This window comes from Pleurodeles waltl, chromosome 6, assembly GCF_031143425.1.
Source record: "Pleurodeles waltl isolate 20211129_DDA chromosome 6, aPleWal1.hap1.20221129, whole genome shotgun sequence".
In the NCBI taxonomy this organism is placed as follows: domain Eukaryota; kingdom Metazoa; phylum Chordata; class Amphibia; order Caudata; family Salamandridae; genus Pleurodeles; species Pleurodeles waltl.
In genome coordinates, this window is record NC_090445.1 from 1,648,311,638 (window position 1) to 1,648,336,293 (window position 24,656).

The 24,656-nt window shown below is 42.2% G+C and overlaps 1 protein-coding gene across 4 annotated transcripts in view; it reads left to right on the forward strand.

Annotated features, from left to right (window-relative positions):
* The first annotated feature begins 16,684 nt into the window (after positions 1–16,684).
* BRD3 (bromodomain containing 3) overlaps positions 16,685–24,656 on the forward strand; it is a 506,564-nt gene continuing 498,592 nt past the window's right edge. Inside the window, exon 1 of one of the 4 annotated variants that reach the window (XM_069241568.1) lies at positions 16,685–16,804. The gene's annotated coding sequence lies outside the window, so the exon portion shown is untranslated. The remainder of the gene's footprint in view (positions 16,805–24,656) is intronic. The other 3 variants (XM_069241563.1, XM_069241564.1, XM_069241567.1) reach the window with 3 other exon arrangements.

Consider the following 24,656-nt stretch of genomic DNA (forward strand, 5'->3'; position numbering starts at 1 on the left):
TAAGAACCAACAGGTTAGTGGCCTCCAGAATTAGGCATAGTTCCAAGCCCTAAACATGTTGTTAGGAACTTAGGAGGTCACTTGGAACAATCCTTCACAATAAAAGAACAGGTTCTGAGCACTGTAAGGATTTGTTTCCACACAATGTGTCCGTTGAGAAGAGTTTTCCTTCTCCTTCCACTCTGTAGGAAAAACTTTGGTTCAAGCTCTGGTTATTGGCCGATTGGATTATGGTAATTCCGTACTGGTTTCTGTAAATGAGACGCTACTATCCAAGTTACAAGTTTGCTTTGATTTGGGGCGAATGCTTTTTAGATATGTTTGGGTGAATATGTCTATGGTTAAATTTACTATTGAATGATCCTGCAAAGCTATTTATTCTCACTGTAAGTGGCAATGTATTATTTTTGTTATTATCTTGATCGATCCTGACAAAAAACACGTAATAAAAAAAAAAAGAATAATGATCTGGTCAAAGCAAAAGAACTCTTCTCAGCTGGAATGAAAGCAATTGCTGCATGGATGACTGAGAACTGTCTCCATTTGAATTCAGGTAAATTAGAGATCATGCTGAAAGGTAAGAACCAACAGGTTAGTGGCCTCCAGAATTAGGCATAGTTCCAAGCCCTAAACATGTTGTTAGGAACTTAGGAGGTCACTTGGAACAATCCTTCACAATAAAAGAACAGGTTCTGAGCACTGTAAGGATTTGTTTCCACACAATGTGTCCGTTGAGAAGAGTTTTCCTTCTCCTTCCACTCTGTAGGAAAAACTTTGGTTCAAGCTCTGGTTATTGGCCGATTGGATTATGGTAATTCCGTACTGGTTTCTGTAAATGAGACGCTACTATCCAAGTTACAAGTTTTCCAGAATACTGCAGGACGTCTCATCTGCAGTCTTCCCACTGGGACAGAATCCTCTTCCCTTTTACAAACTTTACACTTGCTGCCCATCTGGAAGATAATTATTTTCAAAATCTGCTGTTTAACACACAACTCACTGATCCCGGAAGGGCCTATCTATCTAGTTTCAAAGCTCACAATATGTTCCAGTTAGATTTTTATGATCCAGTGATAAAGCTTTGCTCACTGTTCCATGGATTAGAATGTCTCAGTCAGGGTCCAGGACTTTTTCTTACCTAGCCCCTCTTTATTGGAATGCATTACCATTTCATATCCGCTTGTATACTGATCACATCAGATTTAGGAATATGCTCAAGACTGTGCTGTTTTAGTTTTGTAGTCTTATCTGCCATTGTCTGCATGGCAAAACAGCACCGAGATACCCCGCTTGGCGTGATTCGTACGCAATATAAATTAAATAACACACTAACACTGAAGAAGTGTGAGAGCAACCAGCATCTACTGGCTTGATTCCAAATGTTGGGGATCTAGTTCGAGAAAAAAATGGCGGTGAAGAAAGAATTTGGCCCATTATACCGTGCACTGGTGCCACTACTTGGAATTAAAGGTACATGAGCTGTGATTTTGCTACCGCTTGCTGGTTGTAAAGAGAAATGCTTTGCCTCCATTGATCGAGTAAAATTGCATCATGTGTCCGATCCTACACAGAAGGCCTCGAAGACCCCTGGGTAGTTCCTTAACCCCTTTCACTGCCATACAGGAAATGCCGCTTCAAGCGCTAAGCAACACCAATGTTGTTTGCCTTAAGTTGGGAAGAATGGAAAATGAACTCTTGTTGATTCCAGTTACTGCTGCAAATACAATAAATACAACTGATGTAAGTCTAGAGTTCTCTACCACTTCACAAAGTAATGGAGTTGTTTATGATGAACCTCCTTTGGAGGTGTCTACCAGTTCTGTTTCAGCTGCTAAGGCTCCGGTCTTCACACAGACTGCTTCTTGGTCCTTTGTCGACATTGAAGACTTCTCTTCTGATTCTTCTACCACTTCACTTCATGGTATACATAAATGTCTTCACTGGATCAAACACAACAATCTGATCCATCCATGGTCCTATTTGTGGATCATACTTACTTTATTTGCTCTTTTTGTGGATTGTATTTGTAACTGTTTTCTTCTTGCCTAAAAATGGGCATTATCTTCCAGAACCCTCCCCTTTGGAACTGGTAGCTGAGGTGTTGAAACCTCATTTGTCTTCAAAGTGTGAGGAGACCTGCCCCTTGTGAACATTCTACTATTCCAGTTCCTGGTGGTATTGTGTGGGATAATGTCCCCTGTGATGTATTTGGTCCTACAGAGACTATCCAAATTCCATATGTTTTTAAAATTGTTATGGAGAGATGTTATAACACCAGGTGTTGTGCCAGATGATTGGGACGTAAAGACAGTTTCTTCTTTGCTTTCTGAGACTGAATAATATACTGTATTTGAATTTGAGGATATGTATATGAACTCAGCCCAATATTGTTAAATGTTTTGTTATCATCATTATGCATACCACTACCTTCATAGAGCTAGTACTCCTCGTAAAATTATTAGTTATACACAATGGGGAACATAACCTAACTCTACCAGTATGTAATTCAAAAACATATTCAGATAAATTCCCATATTTGTCTAGGCATGATACTTCCGATCCTCTGTCTTAATATTTTAAAATTACCCCTTTAAAAGCAAGGAAAAATATGCTGACAAAACAACATTAATTTATTCAGTTTCATTTGTTTCCCAGCTAGCTATTAAATGTTATGAATATTGGTAAGATACAATTGATTTAAAATCTGTTTAAGGAGCAAAATATTGGCAAGTGCAGGGCATGGGCGCCTTATTTACAGCATGTCTAATTCCACTGCAGATGATTTTTCTGAATGACACAGTGCAGCAGACCACTTGCCTAGGTCTAGCAAATAGCAAACATTATTACAGAAATGAATGTGCCTAGTATTCCCTCAGTTGCACATTTTGACAATTGGCAACATTTATTCTGACCTTTAATGTTACCTTCGACAAGCTGAGCCGACTGAAAGCACTATTTTCCAGAAAATGTGGCGCTTACATCTAACAGTGAAACATTCGAGCAAATTGCGAGGTCATCCTCTTTTAAACACCAGTTTTTCAAGCCATTTTGGTGAACTTGTGAGTTGCATCTTTAATGTGTCTCACTGCAGGTGTTGTACACTTTTTTTTTAAAGCAATTGGGTCTGGTTTGTCAGCAATTTCCAGACAGTTTGGAAGTGATTCCATCTTTTATGCACTCTCTGTTTTCGAGTGCATTTGACGGTATACCACTTGTGCTATTCCTAGTTGATGATATTTTAAGTCTACTTTTTACAGCTCCGCAATGGATGTTCCATCTCAAAGCCAAATGGTGATGGAACTACCACACGTCCAGCTGTGTCATTAATACGATACAGTATTTTGGCATATCTTTATTGGAGGAACTAAATGACAACTTCTTTATCTTTACGCCCAGTAATGTTCTATTGTGTGCAGCCTGTGTTCCGCTGTGTTTGGTGCCCTTTTGAGTGTTGACATCTGTTTTGCAACACAATTGGTACTATCTACGGACATGAATCCGCTGATGTTCCTGTTAAGTTTTCATTTTCGGATTTCTACTATGAGACTACGATTGCTTCAGGTTGCTTTTTATAATACATTTTACATGGATATAGATACTATGGCACTGGGAGACCTGCCTCCTGGCTCTCCTACTCTGGGCACTGCACAAGATGCTATTACCTCGGCTGTGGCAAACAACCATGTTTGTTCCTTCAATGTACTCACCGAGGCTGTTGTGTCCCTGTCGTCTGCAGAAGCAGGATCCATTTTGGATTCCACTGACACTGTCAACATGGATGACTTCTTAGAAGCCTACACAAATATAAAAATTTGGCAATTTTTTTGAAGCAACTTGTTTGTTTTATTTGCCTTATTTTTAATTCAGTGAATGTTATTCTTTTATAGTATGGGTTTTTACAATTTGTCCCTAACTCAAGCAAAGGGAGAGTGTTGTAAGGACCTTTTGGACCGAAGTTTGCTTCCCCCTTTTTCTTAGCTTCATTTTATATTTCATATTTTACAAGTTTTAGCTGCATCACTTTTAGCAATGACATTTTACACACTTCACTTCCCTTGCATGATACTATTTAATGAATATATTGTATGTGCTGCTTATTTCAGTTAGCCTTTCCTCGACATGCAATCAGTACATTTTGTCCAAGGCTAGGAAAACAGTACACCATATCCTAGTGCTTGCATTGCCTGTGCAGGAGCTAGCTTCTAACATCTAGTCGTAGCATTGCATCAGAGCTGTACTTCTAAAACAGTGCGTGTCGTGGGGTTACTGTAGCCGTTTCCATGGGCACATTTAGCTCTGGGCCTGTGCTCTTTTACCTAGTTCATATAATTTATTCCTTTTTATCATTTTAGCAGGGCTTAATTTTAGCAGATATGTTCTATTGTTTTATCAGCTGCCCTTCCACCCAGAATGTGTTATTAGTTGTTTTGCATGACATTTCATCTTGTTTTCAGCCCAAGGCTGTACAAAGCTGTGTATGATAATTTACTGAGTATTGCCTGTCCAGGAGTACCATGTCTACCTTACACAGAAAAAACATATAATCACGTCAGGTCATTTCTCAGAACAACAACACATAAAACGCTGTCCCAAATTAAGTTAGAGGGGACATTCCAGCCACCCACTTTGAGCTGTACTATGTTGTTGCAGCTCTGCTGAACTTGGCCTCGTTGCTCCATCTACTTGTGAGGTCTGCCAGCAGATCACAGGCAGAAAACCTCTGCTTATTATCCAGGTATGAGGGTTAGGCTTCCTTGCAGAGACCAGTACAGGCCGAATAGGGCTAACAATGCTATCATTCTTGTGCAGATTTTTTAGACGTGCAGGTAGGGATTTTAAATTCACTAATGTGACAAAATGTTGGTGTTGCATAGGTTCTCACTATCCCAATGAGACTACTGGATTTGGGCGGTATAGTCACCTGAATTGTAGGGTACTGAGTACAATCTCACACAATGTGACACGTGCCGGCCCAATCCGGGTGTTTCCGGCCAACTAGCGCTGCGTCATCTCCACCCGAGAGTTGGGATGATTGTGGCAACCGTGCGCATGACAGAAAGAACTCCTCAGGGAAACCGTGGTTGATCCGATCTCATCCCTTTCTCTCAGTCTCATTAGTTTCACACATGCAAAGACAAACAGAAGCAGAGTATAGTTCAATAAAATTTATTGAAGTAACTGCATCTTCTATAAAATGGCATGTATTGCAATAACTAGGATGATAAAACACACCAGATGCAAAATTGTGACGAGGAGAGTGAAACACAAAAAAGTCCCACCATACTGTCACTAGGAATTATATAGTTGTTTCCTACCTAAGCTATGTTAGAGCACAGCGTGATCAGACCTCATCTACCTTTTAGATTTTCCCCCTGGGAAGACATCATTCCCCATACCTGAGCAAGGAAGCCTGTTGTCTAAGAAAACACCGTCCCCATGTAGGCTAGGGATTTGGGAGTCTAAACAGGCAGCTGTAGCGAAGACATTCAGCAATAAGCATGTAGTTGTGGTCATCTGGCTGGAATCTCCCTCTAACGTGTATGGGACAGAGAAGTGTTTTATAATAAAACAATTGATGTTCCAAGAAAATGTCCCCACATAAGGATGTGTATGTTTCTGTGAATGTTGGAGACACAGCATACCACTTTTGCCAGCAAACCTATCTGACTGCAGCCGTGAGAAAAGCACAAAGTGAAATAACTGCATTGCTAAGAACATGATGCTTTTCCAGATGAAATATCAACTAGATTGAGAAAATAAAACATTGTCAATGTGGCTAATGCTAGAAACAAAGTGATTCTGAAGGAAATATAAGTATGCTGAGGTGCACAACAGCAGGCCTAGTTTGCTAAAATAATGTGTCTAAAATACGGCTAAAATAGCTATACAACATTGGGACTTTACATATGTTTTACTTGCCTAGTCACAATGGTAACTGTGTTGGACTTCATGTTCCTAATAATTGCAATTCATGCCTTTTTACATAGAAACCAGTTGCTTCAATAAAACATATTTAACCAAGTCCTGCTCCTGTTTGTCTCTGCATTTATGAGACTTGTGTAACTGATAAAAAGGGGTAAGATCTGTTCTGCATAGCAAATGTGCGTGTACGACTGTTCAAATGTCTGTAGTCTAAGACTGTTCTGTGTAAATGGTCTGGTTTAGCTATGGGGAAGAATGGTTTGCTTATTGGTAAGACACAGGGTTCAATTACCCCGTTACTGTAACTGTGAGAATTTCTTTCTTTGGTGCTTTAGCTTTATGCTTTTTTTTGGATATTGGGGTTGAGATTGGGATTTAATTGGTTTCACATGATAGGGTGAATCTTTATTCAACCCTACGTGGTTGTGATATAACGCAGGTGCCTGCGCCACTGCCCAATCAATGGCGTGAATTTCCATGAGCTTCCTGGGAACAAGGGACGAGAAAGATTTTTCAATTATTTCTTCCCCATTACGGACAAACTCTGGTGGCCAATACTTCTCGGCCTGAAAGATATCATAGATGGTAACGACAAGATCCCAAAAGATGGCGTTGATTATGCGTTCAATGTCTTCTTCTAACTGTATAGTTACTTTTATGCCCCCTTCGGGCGTAGAGGCACACATGTCCGCAGTCTCAACTTGCAAGAAGTCATCAGTTGCTTTCACCTCCAGATGCTCTTGAAGATCCCGGTGAACTATTGTGACCTCTGCTGGACTGTCTAGTAGTGCGAGTGCCCACTTCCCGTTCTTCAGTAAAGCCCTCTTCCTGAGTGGCATATCGTATTGCAGCTACTTCCATTTATCTTTTTAAATTGGGGTTTTTGTTGGGGAAGTTTCTCTTCTTTCTTAAGTGAAACTTCAGATGAACGTTGTGAGTCCTTTCTCAGTTTCACGCACTCTGTTAGCTGCTCAGACCACCCACCTCTCTCACTGCATTTTTCTGGTGAGTCCTGAAATGGACGAGATTGGCGTGTATCAGTATATTCATATATGTCAGGTGTTTTTATATTATCTCTGTTTCTAGGATTATAGCAGTTTTGAGGGATCTCAGAGTGTGGAGAGTCTCCCCTTTCTTTTTTTAGGTATTTGTTGTTTTTTATCCCAGCGTTTTTAGATCCTTCAGGTGCTTGCTTGGTAAAATCTTTAATACATTTACTCTGTTTTTGTGGTTTAATGGGTCTGGCCCCCAGACTATCTCGGCCAATACTAGAGTAGGTCTCAGCGATAATCTTTGGCATCTTACGTTCTTGTTTCTATACAGGAACGTCCCGGAGCCGCGTGCACACTGCTAGAACAACTGCCTCCCCTTTTAGATTACTCAGTATTATTGAGGATCCTATGGCAAAATTTCCCATTAATTGCATCCTCAAATCCAGGGCCGGAGAAGCCCAGTATTTGTCTTGAATTTGTTTTAACACCGCCAGAAGTTTGGCAAGTGTTCCGTATGCAGTGATATAGAGCGTGGCATATACCGTGCCCCAAGTATTGCAATTATCTATAGTGGGAACCATCCCAATTGGCAACCACATAGTGAGAGGTCCCGTATGGGGAAAAACTGCTTCCAGCGCATTCATTTTTTGAGCTAACCAAAACGGAATTTGCTCCCACTTGGCGGGTACTTTACTCATGATCGAATGTACAGTTGCAGGGTTAATGCCTGGCGTAACAGCATGTGGTTGGGCTGGGGCAGCACGTGCTTGGTTAGTATTTAATGTTTGCATTACAAACTGTACTAGCAGTCTATATATTGCCATGAGCTATGTATGTAGGTGGTGAACCTCAGCTACCGCCAAGGTTGCTGCTTCAGGGTGCGGTGTATATGTGGCCAATAAAGACCAAGTTGAGCCATCATCACTCCGAGGACCTAACCTTATGTGTAATATTGTATGTGGTAGGGCGCCATCAAGCCAATTATTATGGCTTTGATAAAATAGAGGTATCTCTAAATATGCATATGTTCTGTATTGTGCAGGTATGTTTGCAAGTGTGTAGTGATGAAATTTATTTGTGTTCCCATCAACTGCTAGGAAAGTTACCCAAGAGTAAAATGTTTCTGTCCTGTACTGGACGAGCCTTAACAACAAATGTAACTTTACCCCTTCCCCCCTGGCCTGTTAGGCCAGTTGCCAACAAGTGTGCATTAAGGGGTGGTCGCATGTTTGCTGCAATTACTACCTGTCGCGGGTTCGCCATGTTAATGGTAATGGTATTTGTTGAGAGATAAGGACACCAAATGGGGATTAATCCTTTTATGGTTCCAGCTTGAACAACCTACAGCGTTAGTTGGGTACCAATTATTTAGCTGAGGAGGAAATCCTCAATACCACAGACGTCTCTGTACATAGTATACAGGTGCCTTTAGCACATAGTGAGACAGAGTTACTTAGGAGGATCCCAAAATTAGTGCCTGATCAAATGTTGGCGGCACCATGTTGCATAGGTTCTCAATATCCTAATGAGACTACTGGATTTGGGAGGCAGAGTCACCCAAATTGTAGGGTACTGAGTACAATCCCACACCATGTGACACCTGTCTGCCCAATCAGAGTGTTTCCGGCCAACTAGCAGTGCCGTATCCCCACCCGAGAGCAGGGATGTTTGTGGCATTCGGGTGCATGAAAGAGAGGACTCCGCAGGGGAATCGTGGTCGATCAGATCTCATCCCTTTCTCTCAGTTACATTAGTCTCACACATGCAAAGACGAACAGAAGCAGAGTGTAGTTCAACATGGTTTATTGAAGTAACTGCATCTTATAAAATGGCATGTATTGCAATAACTAAGATGATAAAACACACTGTAGCGAAGACGTTCAGCAAACAGCATGCAGTCATGGTCATCTGGCTGGAATCTCCCTCTAACGTGTATGAGACTGAGAAGTGTTTTCTAATAACACAATTGGTGTTCTAGGAAAATGTCCCCACGTAAGGATGTGTATGTTTCTATGAGCGTTGAAGACACAGTGTACCACTTTTGCCGGCAACCCTATCTGACTACAGCCTTGAGGAAAGCACAAAGTAAAATGAATGCATTGCTGAGAACATGATGCTTTTCCAGGCGAAATATCAACTAGATTGAGAAAACAAAAAACACCGCAAATGTGGCTAATGATAGAAAAATAAAGTGATGCTGAATAAAATGTAACTATGCTAAAGTGCACAACGGCAAGCCTAGTTTCCTAAAATAATGTCTCTAAAATATGGCTAAATTACCTATACAACGCTGGTACTTTTGATCTGTTTCACTTGCGTGGTCACAATGGTAACTATGTTGGATTTCATCTTCCTAATATTTGCAATTCATGCCTTTTTACATAGAAAGCAGTTGGTTCAAAAAAACATATTTAACCAAGTCCTGCTTCTGTTTGTCTTTGCATGTATGAAACTTGTGTAACTGAGAAAAAGGGGTAAGATCTGTTCTATCACGACTTCCCTGAGGAATCAGAGTGTGTCATGCATCAGGCTGCCACAAATCACCTTTATGTTTGGTGTGAGATTGACTTGGCCCCCTACATGCGGTGGTGCTGCCGCTCAAAACCAGCAGTCTTACCCCATGACAAGACTCCTACTGCATTGGTTTTATTATATAAATGATGTACTGACCGGAAAGGGGCAGAGGGGCATTCCAGCAGCAACCATCCTAGGACGAATGTTGTGTTTGACATGCAGCTCCGCTGGCTCTTATCTACCAGCTTCCCGAGATGATTGCCATCTATACTACAGGCTGATTCCTGACATCATTTCCAGGTATGGGGCTAAGGCTAATCCTATAGATCGGAAAGGCAGAAAGGTACACCCGCTTTGCTCTCAGTATAGTCTTATGGTTAGGTAGGAACCTCCATAACTCATTTACCTTGGCTAGATTGTTCATGAACTGTACCATGTTCATTATGCTGGTACGTTGCTTTGTTTCAGTTGCCTAATTATCACAGCGCATTCTTTCCATGCAAGATTACGACTGTTTCAATAAATGTACTGAAAACATGTTGTATCGGTCTTGTGCGTCTCCTGGACATGCATGAGTAATACGACAAAAGAGTAAGCTCTGTTTTCATGACTCCCCTGAGGAGTCAGTATGTCATGTTGAGGTTGCCTAATCACCTGCCACCCCGTCAGGTTAGGAGTTCAGGTGAGGCACTGTGAGCTATCCAGGAATTGGTTGGATGGTGTGTAAGGATTCAGTCCTCAACATTTTGAAGATCCACCGTCTTGAGTACGCAGTCTTGTTATCTTAGTAAGATCTGTATAACAGGATAAACTGCAGAAAAAAAACAGGAGTCTCTGCCCTGCCTCACCTTCTGCAGAACCTCTGGTTTTAAAGCACCTCAGGAGGGAATGTAATAAAATTAACAAGATTCCTCAAAATGTTGAAGTTAAATCATAGGCACACAAGAGAGTATAGCTTCCGCTCCTTCTGCTGAAAGCCTGGACATGCCTAAATTCAGTATTTAGTGTGTATGATCTCAAATACAGGCACCATGACTTCAATTTAAAAAAAATCCAAAATATCCTATTCTCATGCTCTCTCTTCAGATCATTGTTAGAAATTTGGTTTCTGGCTGGCAGAGGTATGCACCTTGTCAAAGCAGGAACTGCAATCCTAGTCAAGTACACCTGCTACCCGCTGGTAGATTGGCACAGAGCAGTCAGGCTTAATTTAAGGGGCAACGTGTAAAGTATTTGTGCAACGCTTCAAACAATAATGCACTGAAAACACCACAAAAAGACTCCACGCCAGGTTAGAAAAATAGGAAATATTTTTTATGAGCGAAACAAGATCAAAACGACAAGAATCCAATAAATAGAGATCAAGATATTAATATTCGAAGAATAAATGTGCAAGTAGTGCTTAGAAGCAATAAGTGCCTATTGGGATATCTGGTTGTACTGGCCAGGCTAAAGTCAAAAGTTCAGGCCGCCTGCAGAGGAGCGCAGGCCGGCTACAGGATCCACTCATTGCCTGCCGAGCAACACTACCTTAATTCTTGTTGCGACATGAGATGCATATATAATCCCCATGCAGTTGGGGGTTCCACCGGATCTCTCCAAGCAACTGCGGCAATGCATTGATTCTGAGTGCAATGTGCTGGTTCTGAATATGATGCACCAGGTTAATTCACACTGGAGGAGCGATATGTTGATCTTCTCCATGCAGTGACAGCAATGCGTTGGTTTACGAAACAGTGGTGTCCTGAGGCGATGCAACAGTTCCAAGGGTGATGTGCTGGTCCGGTTCCTCCAGCAGCTGTGATGAGTCGATCCCAATCTAGCAGCATGTGATGCGTCAGTTCAAATCGGTGCAACGGCGTGGATGCAAAGGTTCTGGCAGATGCACAACTTTATACTCACTTCCAAAGGCCTTGGACTGGATTGGCACCACATGGCAAAGCAAGACTTGCAGAGAGCAAAGTCCAGGTGCTGTTTGTAGGTGGGAGGGAAGTATTTGATTTCCCTGAAGCTTTGGAACTGGAGGCAAGCCAGCAAGCCCTTGGAGTCACTTTGGTTCTGGGATGGAGAGATGCAGGTCCAGACCTTCTCAAACCCAGGCATTTGGGCAGGCAAGTCATCTTAGCAAAGCAGAAGTCCAGCGGGTAGCAGTTCAACAGAGCGACATTCCTTGTAGCAGCATAGCAGTCCTTCTTCCTGGCAAAGTATCCACAGATCCAGAAGTGTACTGAGTTGGTGGTGTCAGAGGTGTGTATATATTGTCACAAATAACTCTCTCACTGTATTGTTATAAACATATGTATTTATAGACCTTATCATATGATTTATCACTATGATAAGGTTTTTATCGATGCAATTACAATTGTAATGATATGGATGATGTTTTGAAGTAAATTAAAAGATTGGCTCTATAAATAAATGAATATGTTAGAACAATACAGTGAGACAGTTATTTGTGACGATATAGATTATATATCGGGGAATAGTAGTTTGCATGTGTATACTAGTGTTTATGATGGGTTCTGAGCAAATGTGTAACACATATAATGGTTGGGAATCCTAGGGTTACAAGTAGGTAGAGTGCTTGCGACGTAAAGAATCACAACAAGGGAGTCTTGTTTGTGTTTGAAGTTGCATACCACCTTGTCCCTTGCTGGTTTTTGTAATGGTGACTCTCCTCAGATTGAGTTTAATGTTAGAAAATGCCAACTTTCTAAAAGAGGCATTTTCGGAACTGAAATTTAAAGTCGGACTTCTCCATGAAGTGTGATTTTAAATTGTATGTCCAGAGATGCTAAACGTGATAAACTTATCTCTTCCAGAGTGTGAATCCGCTTACAAGATGTGATAAGGTAACCCCAGTGCTATCCTGTGGGAGAGATAGGTCTTGCTGTAGTGAGAAACGAATTTGGGAGTTTTTCACTACCAGGGCATGTAAAATTTAGAAGTACATGTCTTGCCTATTGAATACTTTGCACCCTGCTTGTGTGTCACATAGTGCCTACCTTAGCGGTGACATATGTATGACAAGCATTTGCAATGCATATAAGTCTTGCATTTGTCAGAGTTAGAGCTATTGGTTTTGTAAATGACATTATCTTTTATATATGTGTTTTGGTTTGGATTGTAGTGGATGTATGCCAGGTACCACAGCAATCCTCACAGGCCTGTCGCTGAAGAGAAGACACAACAAGGCCCCCATCTTGGGAGTGTTTTTGCCTCATTCTTACAGACTGGCTGTGATACCCTAGAGATGCAACCCTTTCTAGTGTGTTTACCTAAACCTTTGTAGCACCAAACAAGTCAAAAAGAGGCTTTTCGTGGTATTTTACCCAGAAAATGAGGGGGTCAAAAATTAGGAGCAAAGAAAAGGGGGCAGCCTTATATTTCTCTAAGTTAAACTTATTACTCTACATTGGCCATACCAGCCTAAATTTTAAAAACATTGATTGTATACAAAGAGAATAACATAACAGGCAGCTTAACTACAAATGAATTATAGTGATTTTGTTAAGAATGAAACCTGCTTTGCAGTGCTATGACATGGAAGAACCTGTACTACCAAGCTCTATATTAAAAAAAAAAAAGCAAGTTATTCCTAGACTGCCCCAACAGGCACCAGACAAAGAACTGTAGGGAAGAGAATGTGGCGTAGGGGACAGAGATGCTGACCCTAGAGCTGGGGAGCACGGTTCAAGTTTTGTTGCCAGGTCAACATCCTGCGATTCCGGGCAAATCACTTAATCTCCACTTGCTACCAAAAATGAATGTGTTCTTCTGTGATGTAACTGGTGCTCATGTAAAGTGCTATAATACCTTTGTATTGAGTTTGCGCTAACTTGAAGAAGCCCAATTTACATCCAAAGGCTAGAAGTTTTGTGTTGTCAAGCTTGAAGCCGTGAAGTGCTTGGGTCTAGAGTTACGACTCATTTTCCACCATTTTGGAGACACCTTTCGCCATCTTCTTGCCTAGAACTAACTTATGCGCTTGGTTGGTGAACCTCTGGAGGTTATCAAGAGCATGTGCTATCACCTAGTGTGAAGCTTTACTCAAGCCAGTTTGTTAATGCACCCACTGCAGAGGTTTTGACAGAACGAGAATTTCACAGATTTCAATCCTGATATAGCTTTTTCTCGTATTCATCTCTGCAAGGTTGATGCAAATGATTTATAGCAATTTTGTTAAGAATTGCACCTGCTTTGCAGCGCTATGAAATGGCAGAACCTGTATTACCAGGTGCTATATATATAAAAACAAGAAAGGAAAAAAAAAAGAAAAAACACACGTTATTCCCAGACTGACCTAACATACACCTGACAAAGAACCCTAGGGGAGAGGATGTAGCATACAGGTCAGAGCTGCTGACTTTTGAGCCTGGGGAACACTGTTCAAGTCTCTGCACCGGCTTAACATCCTATGATTCTGGGCAAGTCACTTAATCTCCCCATGTAACCAAAACAATGTGATTTTGTGTACTGTAACTGGTGCTCATGCAAAGTGCTGTAATACCTTTGTATTGAGTTTGCGCTATATAAAACTGCAAAAAAATAATAATTCTGACATAGCTTTTTTTACCTCTTCATCTTATCAAGGTTTGTGCAAATGAATTATATCAATTTTGTTAAGAATGGCATCTGCTTTCCAGCACTATGAAATGGCAGAACTTGTATTACCAAGTGCTATATATATATATATGAAAAAAAGTTATTCCCAGGTTGCCCAGCACCCACCAGACAAAGAACGCTAGGGGAGAGGATGTGGCGCAAGGGCCAGCACTGCTGACTTTGGAGCTGGGGAACACGGTTTGAGTCTCAGCGCTGGCTCACCATCCTGTGATTCTGGGCAAATCGAATGCAAAAAGCCATTTCTGAAAGGCATTCTGAATGCAATTTTAAGGAATCGCTAAAATAGAAATAAATAAATAAGAAATCGCAAATAAGGAATCCTTATTTGCGATTTCTAAAGCACATGTAAAAAGCAATTCCTTAATGCGAATTGGGCATTAAAGAATCGCTATTTACCACCAAGTTAAACTTGGTGGTAACTATGTGCAAATTTTTAAAATGCATTTTTAAAATTTACATGTAAAGCATACATGCCCTTTTGGCATGTGTGCACATTACATGTTGTAAGAAAATATTCTGGGGGTGCAGCAGAGGGGGCCTAAGGCCCCCAGCACCCTGGACTTTGCATTTCCAAAAATTGTGAATTCCAGTTAGGAATTCGCAATTTGGGACATGCAAAATATTCGCAAATATGGGCCTACAGGCCCATAGATGCGAATGGGGGCTGTATCGCAATTTGCGATTCGGTAATAGCATTTGTGATTTTTAAGAAATTGCTATTACCGAATCGCAAATAGGATACATTGCATTTTGCGAATCAGAAATAGCGATTTCTTAAAAATTACTGTTTCCGACTTGCAAGATGCATTCATGATACATCTGCCCCTTAATCGCCACTTGCTACCAAAAATGAATGTGTTCTTGTGTAACCAGTGCCTATGAAAAGCAGTGTAATAATTTTGTATCAAGTTTGTGTTATATAAAACTGCAAAAAATAAAAATAAAGCACTCCATACCTTTGAGTTGAGTTTGCACTACATAATACTTTAAAAAAAAAAAAAAAAAAAGTTCCTACAGACATCGCAAAGAAACAGCAAGATGCCTGAAACCACAGAAGAGGAAGAAACAACATTACGCCCTGAGCATAATGGCGAGGCAAAAATAAAAATAGTGTGCAGACACTAAGCTATCTGGCTGATCGTGCAATAATCCATGTAACAGGGTCGTTCTCCGAGGTGGTAACAAACCAGCCTCAAGGTGGGACAAATGTAAAGCATTTACCAATATCATCAAGGGATTTTTGAAAAGCAGGCCCAGGAACGAATTAAAGTGATGGGTGTGAGATGGGAGTGGTTAAAGCCCACATTAATAGTTCACAACAGGTCGAAAGGCAGCGCTTGCCTGCTGCTATGATTGACCTAAAGAGGGAAGGTTTAGGTCTGGCAAGGTTTATCTTGCCAGGCTGAAACAGCAGTGTAAAACTGCACTCACAAACTCTGCAATGGCAGGCCAGAGACATGGTTAAGGGGGCTACCTAAGTGGGTGGCACAATAAGTGCTGCAATCCCACTATTAGCCTTTCATTTACAGGCCCTGGGCACATGTAGTGTACTTTATTAGGGACTTGTAATTGAATAAAATATGCCTATTGGGTATGAGCCAGTATTATCAAGACAGTAAAAACGAGATCAGGAAATGGAGGATATTCAGGTAGGCAAAAAGTTGGGGGGGGGGGGGGGGGGGGGAAGGCCACCCTGAGGCTGTCAGGTCTAACAATTAAGGTCTGAAATCCTATTATGTAGGGGGGGGGGGGCAAGCACAGAGGATTTACCAATTAACACAGGCTTACTTTGGCACCCAATTCTTAATTTCAATGTAATTGAGAATACTGTAGGGTAATGAGGTTTTATCATTTGTATTCTTCCGTTTGTTGGAAGACATTTTCTCGCAAGACATGAATATTAGTATTTCTACTGATGAACAAAGTGGACAGATTTCTTTCTTATTTTTTCTTGGACTCGCCTATGGATTGTATTTTTTATTCATTTTGTTGGAGGGCGTTGCAATAGCCTTCCCAGCTAGAGACTGAAATAGAAAAAAAAGAATGCGTTTACGTGGATGACCTAAAGTGTTCTATGGTGCCGTCTTCGGTATTCCACCACTGGCAGTCCACGGTGCCGCCGGGCACTCGCCACATCTGGCATTTTAAGGGCTGCATTGTTTTACACTTATAGGCTGGAAATGTGGACCGCAGAGGTTAGATCGACCTCTCCTGTTCGCCAGCCATCTCAGTACGGTCTGAGGGTACGCCACCACTGCCGCTTTAAGAACTGTCCTGTTTTACCTCTGCAGAAGTTTGGACCCCGTGGTAGTAGATCGCGCTGCGTCTCTCCTGTTCTAAACTGTACACTCTAAGCTCATCCACGCTGTGCACTGTAAAGTCACAGGCTGTGCTTGGGCACTGCCGAAAGTAGAGGTTTTGGGCAGTATGTATTAATGGCGCCTAGAACCCCAATACACTAACCGCCAACCCCTTCCTGCTCTCAGGCCCTCCTGGCAAAGAGCGACGAGAAGGGGCGAGCGGTTTGGAGGAACCTGGGACTTGTAGTCCTCCTCCCGATTGAGACGTCGTGTGGCATTACGCCGTAACCATATGTGGGACTTCATTTCCCAGCGTGCGTTCGGACTAATGCTGCGCAGGCGCTCTGTGGTCCAAAGGAGCGCGTCTGTTATGCTGCTTCGGCGAGGATAAAAAGAACAGCAACTGGAGGGAGCGCGAGGCGCACGGCGCGGGAGCGGCCGGGGGTGCAAGTAATATATGTCTATTTACGTACGGGCAGGGGCGGACGGGTGCGCGCGGGCCCCACCCCCAGAGGCATACGGAGCCGCCGCGGTCCGGGCGGAGGGAGCCCCGGACACTGCGTCCGCGCAGCCTTTGTGCGCCGCAACGATGTAACAAAGCGCCGCCCGGGCGCGCTTCGGAGTGGCCGAGAGCCTATGCCAGAGCGCTCTGTTCCCCTCCGAAGCGGGCATCCCTCGGCGGATCTCCTGCGCTGTGTCCGCTGTTCTGGGGGCTGAGCAGGCCGCGGCTGCAGGGGCGGGGAGGTGGGGGAAGGCTCTCCGTGCATGGCTCCCAGAACTGCAGGAAGAGCGCTGCTCACGGGAGGGATTTTTTTTCTTCCCTGCCCGCCATCTTTTGAAGGGGAAAATGAGAGGAGGGAAGGAGGGGGGAGTAGGAGGGCTCTAGCCTGGGAGCTTTGTGGATGTATGAGCCCAGCGCAGGTGGGGGAGGGCAGGGGTCGGGGGTGCCAGGCGAGCAAGGGGACTAGCTTTGAACGTGTGACGGGTAGAGGGGGTGTCGGATCCCTGGTTCCAGGATGGAGGGGAAGTTCTCTGGAAGGGGGTGTTACCAAGAGCCCAGGCCTTCACTGTGATGCTCGCGTGTGGGGGGAGCTTACACTACCTGGCACTCTTTTTGAAAATTTTCTGAGAGGGAAACTCAAAAGAGTGCGCAATTGAGCAGCAGAGATCCTGCGGTGAAGGCTTCTAGATGTTCATCAACCGGTGTGGTTGAACAGATTTTGAATATGTATGCTGAGCACACGACTTTATCATAGAAGTTACATTATTTGTGGGCAGTTTGAGCTGATAGTCCGCGAGAGCTATGAGTTGGTGTGTGAAGCTGTGAATTGATGTGAGAATGTCCCTGCTTTGAAAATGACATTTTTTGTAGGAGGCACAGACGTCTACCAGTATATCTGGCAGGCGATCCTCGGTTAGTAACAGAGTTGGCGTCTATTAATCCGTCTCGGATTGTTTTTTTTTTCCCCTTATTATTTACATTTCAAATAGTGCGGCGTGAACCGATGGGCTATTGTTTTCCTTATTACACAAATGTATATTTCACTGTGGAAACCACTCAGGAAACGTGCTGTCTCCGCATAAGCGTGTCTGGCTGCGTATCACAACATTTGAAGCCAAAACAAGAATAAATAAGTTAAGGGAACTCACTATGCAAAGGGGGTGGTACGCCTTTTTTCCTAACTTGAAACGGAACAGTCAAACTATTTTTAACCTTTAGAATTCACGTTCTTCACTTGAGTGACCGCATGATATCTTTCATTAGCGCCTGGGTAAATAAAGATGTCTGGGAGGTTTTAAGAAGTATTTAGAGGTCAGGTGCCGTTGGAAAGCGTCATGAAAGTTGAAATGTATGCTCTTGATTGTGAGTTTTAATATATCTTCCCCCGCCCCCAATAAAAATCGCCTCGCATGTATGTTGGCACGTTGGTACCCGCATGTGTATTCTTCGAGATACGATGGCACTTGAAAGCGTTTTTTAGTGTCATCTTTGCAAGAGCAATTGAGTTACTGCCTTAATCTTATTTCTGGATTGATTAGATCGTTAACTTGCTACGTTAGTCTTTATTGAGCTGTATACCATCAGAATAGACATTGGTTCAGTGTCCTGCATGCACATCTGTCATGTGTGCACTCTGTATGTGTATGGCGAACGTAACGTGAAAGGAAGTGTATTTTGCTTCATCAGCTACACTTATACAGAAAAATCAATGGTATTGTTTATGAATTGTTGTTGCAGGGATAAGGTAAACCGTATTTTAGCCCAGGCTATTGTTGACGATTGTATTTGATTACGTCATTCTGGGCTTTAAGCATTACGAAAAAACTTTTAGGGGCGTTCTTTAAAAAGGGCGTGGCCAATGTCAATAAGGGTATGTCTTCAACAGCTAAACTAAATGTCTGCGATTCCAATAGCGCGATCATATTTTGATTCCTCTCTGAACTTTGTTATTGCATCCAGATATGTAACACAATAGACACCTAAACAATCATAACTACTCGCTTAGTCAATGAGTAGTCGCAATTATTTTGTTATAAGTAATTAATATTGAAAACTGAAATTGCAAGGCTGAGGGAAAACATTAAAGAAGTGTACTTAATCTCTTTTCTCTTCTGCGCCCTCTTTTCATTCTCTCCTGAATGCACTTCTTTGGATTACCTTCACGTAACCACTCCAAAACACAGCACACCCGCTCAACTGTAAGCTTTGTACACTTAATTTCGCCTTGTCAATATGTTGACAACTGTGTACCCCCTCACACATTTGCACATAATCTCAGTTCGAAGTGGAATAAATTACATTTGCTCTGCGGAGTGGCCGAGGACTGGGTGAGCATTATTTTGAATATCCTTTTACCCACTGCCATACACGGATAATCGCACTGCTTTCAGCCTCCACCCCAGAGCTCTCAAACGTTATAAACACCCGGAGGTGACTGTTCAAAGTATGCTCTGTACAGGAATAACGTGGCACACGTAACAACACAGACACACTGGATATAGGTATAGTTACTACTAAATCAGACATAGAGTGGCTTGACAAACTTAAAACTCGGTGGCACATCGCTATCAGAGGTCTGCTTACGGATGACACGATCGTGGCCCCACCCTGAAAGTTAATCTTGCTCTAAAACTTAAGCTTGGCCTAAGTATGCTGTTTTTGATGATTCAGTGGGTGAATTGAGAACTCTTGTGATGATCGACAATTTACTTCTTACTTGACAGGAACCCTTCCCATGGTTTAGTACTAGTTTCTGATGTGTGCAGCACCGAGTGCTAAAGAATCACTCAGGTGCGCTCTCTACCTATTTGAAAATGACAGTTCAGTGGATAAACGTGATGACTGACTTCGGTATAGTACTGTAGAGCTTATCCGCCGTTCTCTGTGACAAGTTTTTTGGAAAGGTGGACTTTGAGTTACTCGGTTGACACCCAATACATCAATTCACTAACTGTGGTCCTGTCTTAGCCGACGGAGTGCTGATAAATTCGTGCCAAAGGAAAGATGATATGTGGCAGTACTAGCTGTCCTTTTCTAATCGGTAACTTAATTACATTTAGTACAGCAACTATTGCTCTAAGTCTTTCCTCTCTTTAATAATTTATTGTAGTGTATGTACTCCAAGCATTAATGTTTTATTTAACAAATGGCATACCCTTCTGTTTACAATGAATTACAATTTTGCCCCCCCCACCCTCCTCAAATCATTTTCCTGGATTTAATCGGGAAATAATCAGTGGTGTCACCCTCCACTAATAGGCTACCTTTTTATAAAGCGAGCATGTCTTGACGGTATCGCTACATTTAAACTGATGTTATTACAAAAACAAAAGTATTTTGCATTAGTTCACTAACGCACTGCACGGTGCAGCTGGCTCAGCAGTAGTGTAAGCCTTCTGAAGAGATACAGGACGATTGACAGTAGAAGTGTAGAGTTCAGTCACGCACTCGCCGACGCCAGGCAGCAGTGCTGGCATCCCTGCACACAGTCCGTCCTTCACCAGGTGGAGTGGGTGTGTACACCACCGGCACGAGCTTCCCTCCCAAGAACAGAACGGAACACAAAGCACAGGCAGCAGCCGTGTGTGACGTGAGTGGGCGCGAGCTTTTGCTTTACGTGTGAAAGTGTCCGCGTGTGATGGGTCTGGTGACGTGATTCTGGAGGAAGTAATGCGTGGGTCAGAGGGAGCTCAGAGGCCTCTTGAAACATTGTTTAGGGCTTTCGCTATCGAGTAAGAAGGTGGAGTCTGTATGGGGGTGGTAGCTGGTGACCTTCCTGTATCTGCACGGCCGAGGACTCTCGTTTCTGGGAGCTTGCCTAGCAAATGACAGTGCATAGGTTCTCAGGTGAGACTCTTGTATGGGTGATGGGGACGGGCAGGCTACCAGAGACTTGGACTTTCCTCTCCATATCAACACAGGTTTCTGGTGCTGCGTTGTAACCTTTTTTGCTCTTGATTGAAAAATGTTTTATTTTGTGCTGCTCCTGGCAGTACCCCATTCACTTCATGCAAATAACTCCTGCTGCGCCCTTAGCTTCAGATGGTATGTGGTACGAATAATCCTCGGTGGCAAACGCGTTTTAGTTGTAACATTCTTGAGAGACCAGGGAAGAAGTATGTGTAAAAGTGTTTTTTCCTTCTCACTGGCCGAGCTAATTCTGTCTAATTTTAGGCAGCAGCTAGTCCTGTAAAACCCTCATGCAGTGCCCATAACATGCGTGGAATGAATGGACACAGCAAGACTACAGAGCATTACAATTCATTGGTGTTTTGACGGGATCACATCTGTTGGGAGCGAAGGGCGTTATTCTCCCAAGAAGGGCAACAACGTCATTCACACTGTCCCATGCAAGATCATGTAATAGGCTTCGCGTGCCTCCTCTGTACGTCTGATATCTAGTTAATGTTTTGGGTGATGAAGGTGATGCACGGGCAGATCTACGTTGTAAGTGGAAGTTAGCTTACATTTGTGCAGCAGCGAATTTGACACACTCATACCCCTAAAATGTTAACTTTTTATTGTTTGTGAGCAGTTTGTATAGTTTTTAGTCAAAACAAGAACGGAGATACCCACACGAACTGCCTGACTCGAGTGCTGTTCTTCTAGCTCTCCTTAGACTTTATTTAGCCAGAGCCAACCATATGGAATGCCTTTAAACCACCAGTTTCTCAGGAGTTGATAAAATGTGTGGATTTCACCAGTTTTACAGTTTGAGAATTTTTTCGCACTTCTGGAATCTCGGGTACTTCTTCAGATCAGCGCACAAATCTGAATAAATACGCGGTATCTTAGGCTCTCGTTTTGTTGTTTCCATCTGTGTTAAGTCGGCAGTCGCAATTAATGCATTAATGACCTATAGATGTGTGGTAAGTGACTCATATTAATAAGAATATGGTAAAATAGTGTCACAATGAGTGGTTTTCGTGTGTTGCCACTACTTCTAGTGTTGCTTCTAAATATTGCTTTGTGCTCTGACCGGGTATTCATTGGTGTCTCCGTATCCAAGTGTGAAGTGTATGTTGTTAATTTGGCAAGAAGTTTGTAATGATTAGTGTTAGGTCTGACCTTAATGCTGCCGCACAGTAGTGCTCCCAGCTTAAACTATATGCAATTCTTCTAATAAACAACTATATTCTATGTTGCCTTGTTGAACAAGGCCCCATTGCCAAGCGAGGGGAGGAACCCAGCAGTGCTGAAGGTTTGACTTTGGGTATTACTGACCCTTCTGCCCGACTGACCTATTCGTTCTCTATACCCTCCAACATACATCAGGACTGCCCTCCGCCTCATGCTCTCCAGACTGAGTGGAGGACTAATCCTTCTCCATGCCTTCGCATTGAGCGCATGGAGCACACAGTCATTCTCCCCCCCCCCTCTTTTACCCAAAGAGGTAAAATAAATCTGGCTCCTTCAGTTCCAGCCTGCAAAAGCTGTATAGCCTTTTCCCAGGCCTTGTAGAGCGAGGCAGTTGAGGTATTAGGAAAAAGGAAGCTTTGAAAAGAACATGCGTGCATCCCTGGCATGATGTAATTTCCTATTGAAATAATGGCCCTGGCATAATAGTGAGTTCCTGGAATATTGCAACCGTGGTGGTTGATCTTGCACTGTGGGGATAATCTTTGGCTTATTCGTGGCATCCAGGATGTGTTGCAGTAAAACTGGGGTACAAGGCCGACCCTGGCTCTATAGTGCTAATTCTGACATTGTTTGTAGCTATGGTATATGATAGTACTTTGGACGAATGTATACTAAAATTCGATCAGTCCCAGGGACAGAGTAGAAACCAGTGCTGGTGAAAATACTTAATAATGTGCACACTAGTGTTTCTGCGTAGCCAACTGCTTTCCTGAAACCCTGGATATATATTTCTTTGATACTGGAGTTTTGGGCCGCAGATTAGGACGAGCTGTACCTTTTTCGTTTGTAAATGCTTATTTTTTTCTTTTCTCCTCCAGTTCACCATAAAGAGAACTACTTTAGTTTTTGTGATCTTTTCAGTAATAACTTAAAGGAGTCTGTTGTACGACAAAATCTGTGATAAGCTTTTGGGTTAACAAGTTGATGCTGGAGTGGGCCAATGAGGTGCTTTTGCTCCAGTAACTTTGTTTTACAGTACCAGAGTAATGCTTGTCTAGCTGTGAGGTTTGATTGGTGTTTCTGGTCGTTCAGTAAAATGCCACAGTGAAAGTTCTTCTTTTTTTTTTTTTTTTTTTTTGTCCCCCTTTAATTAGAAATCTTTGTTTCACATCGCACTGGATAAACTCTAAAACAAGGTGGTTAGACATTCTAAAGAAGTCGTCTGCCATACTCTCTACAACACAAATGTGTGGTGTGATTGCTAAGTATTTCAATACAAAACCACCAAATGAGGCCTTTAGGAGCTTGCGTTATAATTAATTGTATTCTGGCATTAGTATAGTACAGGGGTCTCGAATCTTTTCAGTAGTAAGAGCTACTTATGTACAAGTGAAAATAATTCCGAGCTACTAATGTTACGAGTGTTTTAATAGTGACCAGGCAAAATGTGAGATGTGTAAAATTATACAAATTGAACTTGGTGTCATAGGCACCAGCAGAGGCACATTTCTTTTTAAGGTACTGAATGATAATGCCAAATACAGCCCATGAACAGTGAATCCAGTAGAAGAGCAACCAAGGCTGGCAATCTGACTAAGAACTACACCATCTTTAAAAGGCCTAGATTCCATCTGCTAGGACGAATGACATCAACATGGGTTTGCGTCCCATGCCCCACTTCAAGCCACTGCAGCCAGATTAATACCATTCAGGTAAGCACTAGCTGTGTTGTGACTCTGACCATAGCCAGACTGGTACCTTGTGTGTGGTTGAAAAAGGACTTGGTTGGTTGCTGCCCTGACATATGTAGGTTACCATGCTGTCCTCAAACATCGATGCAAGGCCAATACTTTCCTAGATCCCAGAGACCTATGCTCTTCAACGCCTCTTCAGGGGTAGTAAGCATTATATAAATACTATAAGAATGCACCCTCCTAATCTATTCTTGCCAGAAAACCTTCAGTTTCATTATTAATAGTAATTGATGTTTCAGAGAAAAAATTAGCACGTGTTGTGAAACAGGGCTGGAAAAATCCTAAAGTTTTTACTAGACCTGCAAGTCGAGTAACTTAAATAATCTACTCAACCTAACTTGACCCGCAAACAGGTCCCAAATTGTGTGATCCTAGGCAAATAGTTTAGAGTCACATTTTTCTTAATTCTCACATATGATTGCGCCTTCAAATATGTGTACAAAAAACCCTCTTGTTTGATTAAGTAGACTCAAATTTGCTGCATGCATCACAAGAATCTAGCCCACATAACCTAGTACTAGTTTACTAACAACATTGCCATCAAGGCAGGAATGTTTCTCAGTTTGTTTAAACACTCAATCTTAAAAAATATATTACTAATCCATGATGTGGTAACATATTGCCATCTACACACAGTAACTTTCCAAGAAATGTCCAAGAACCTCTCCTAACTTGCAGCTTTACTGAGAAAACTATAAAGTGCATTAACTATCAGTGAAAATTGGTTTTCAGAAAACATATCCTCTGCACATCAACATGTAAAGTATTCTGATTTATTTTCATCCTAGTAAAATATTTTTTCATCACACAGAAATATTTTAAAAAAGGGCTTTCACAACTACTGAAATATATTTTAAGATGTTTGCACAGTTAACTTAGTCATTTAAATGCTGTGTGTTAGGAAAAAACTGAGATTTTATTTTACATTCTAAGCAGCAGGTCACACAGTTCACCTTACAAAGTCATG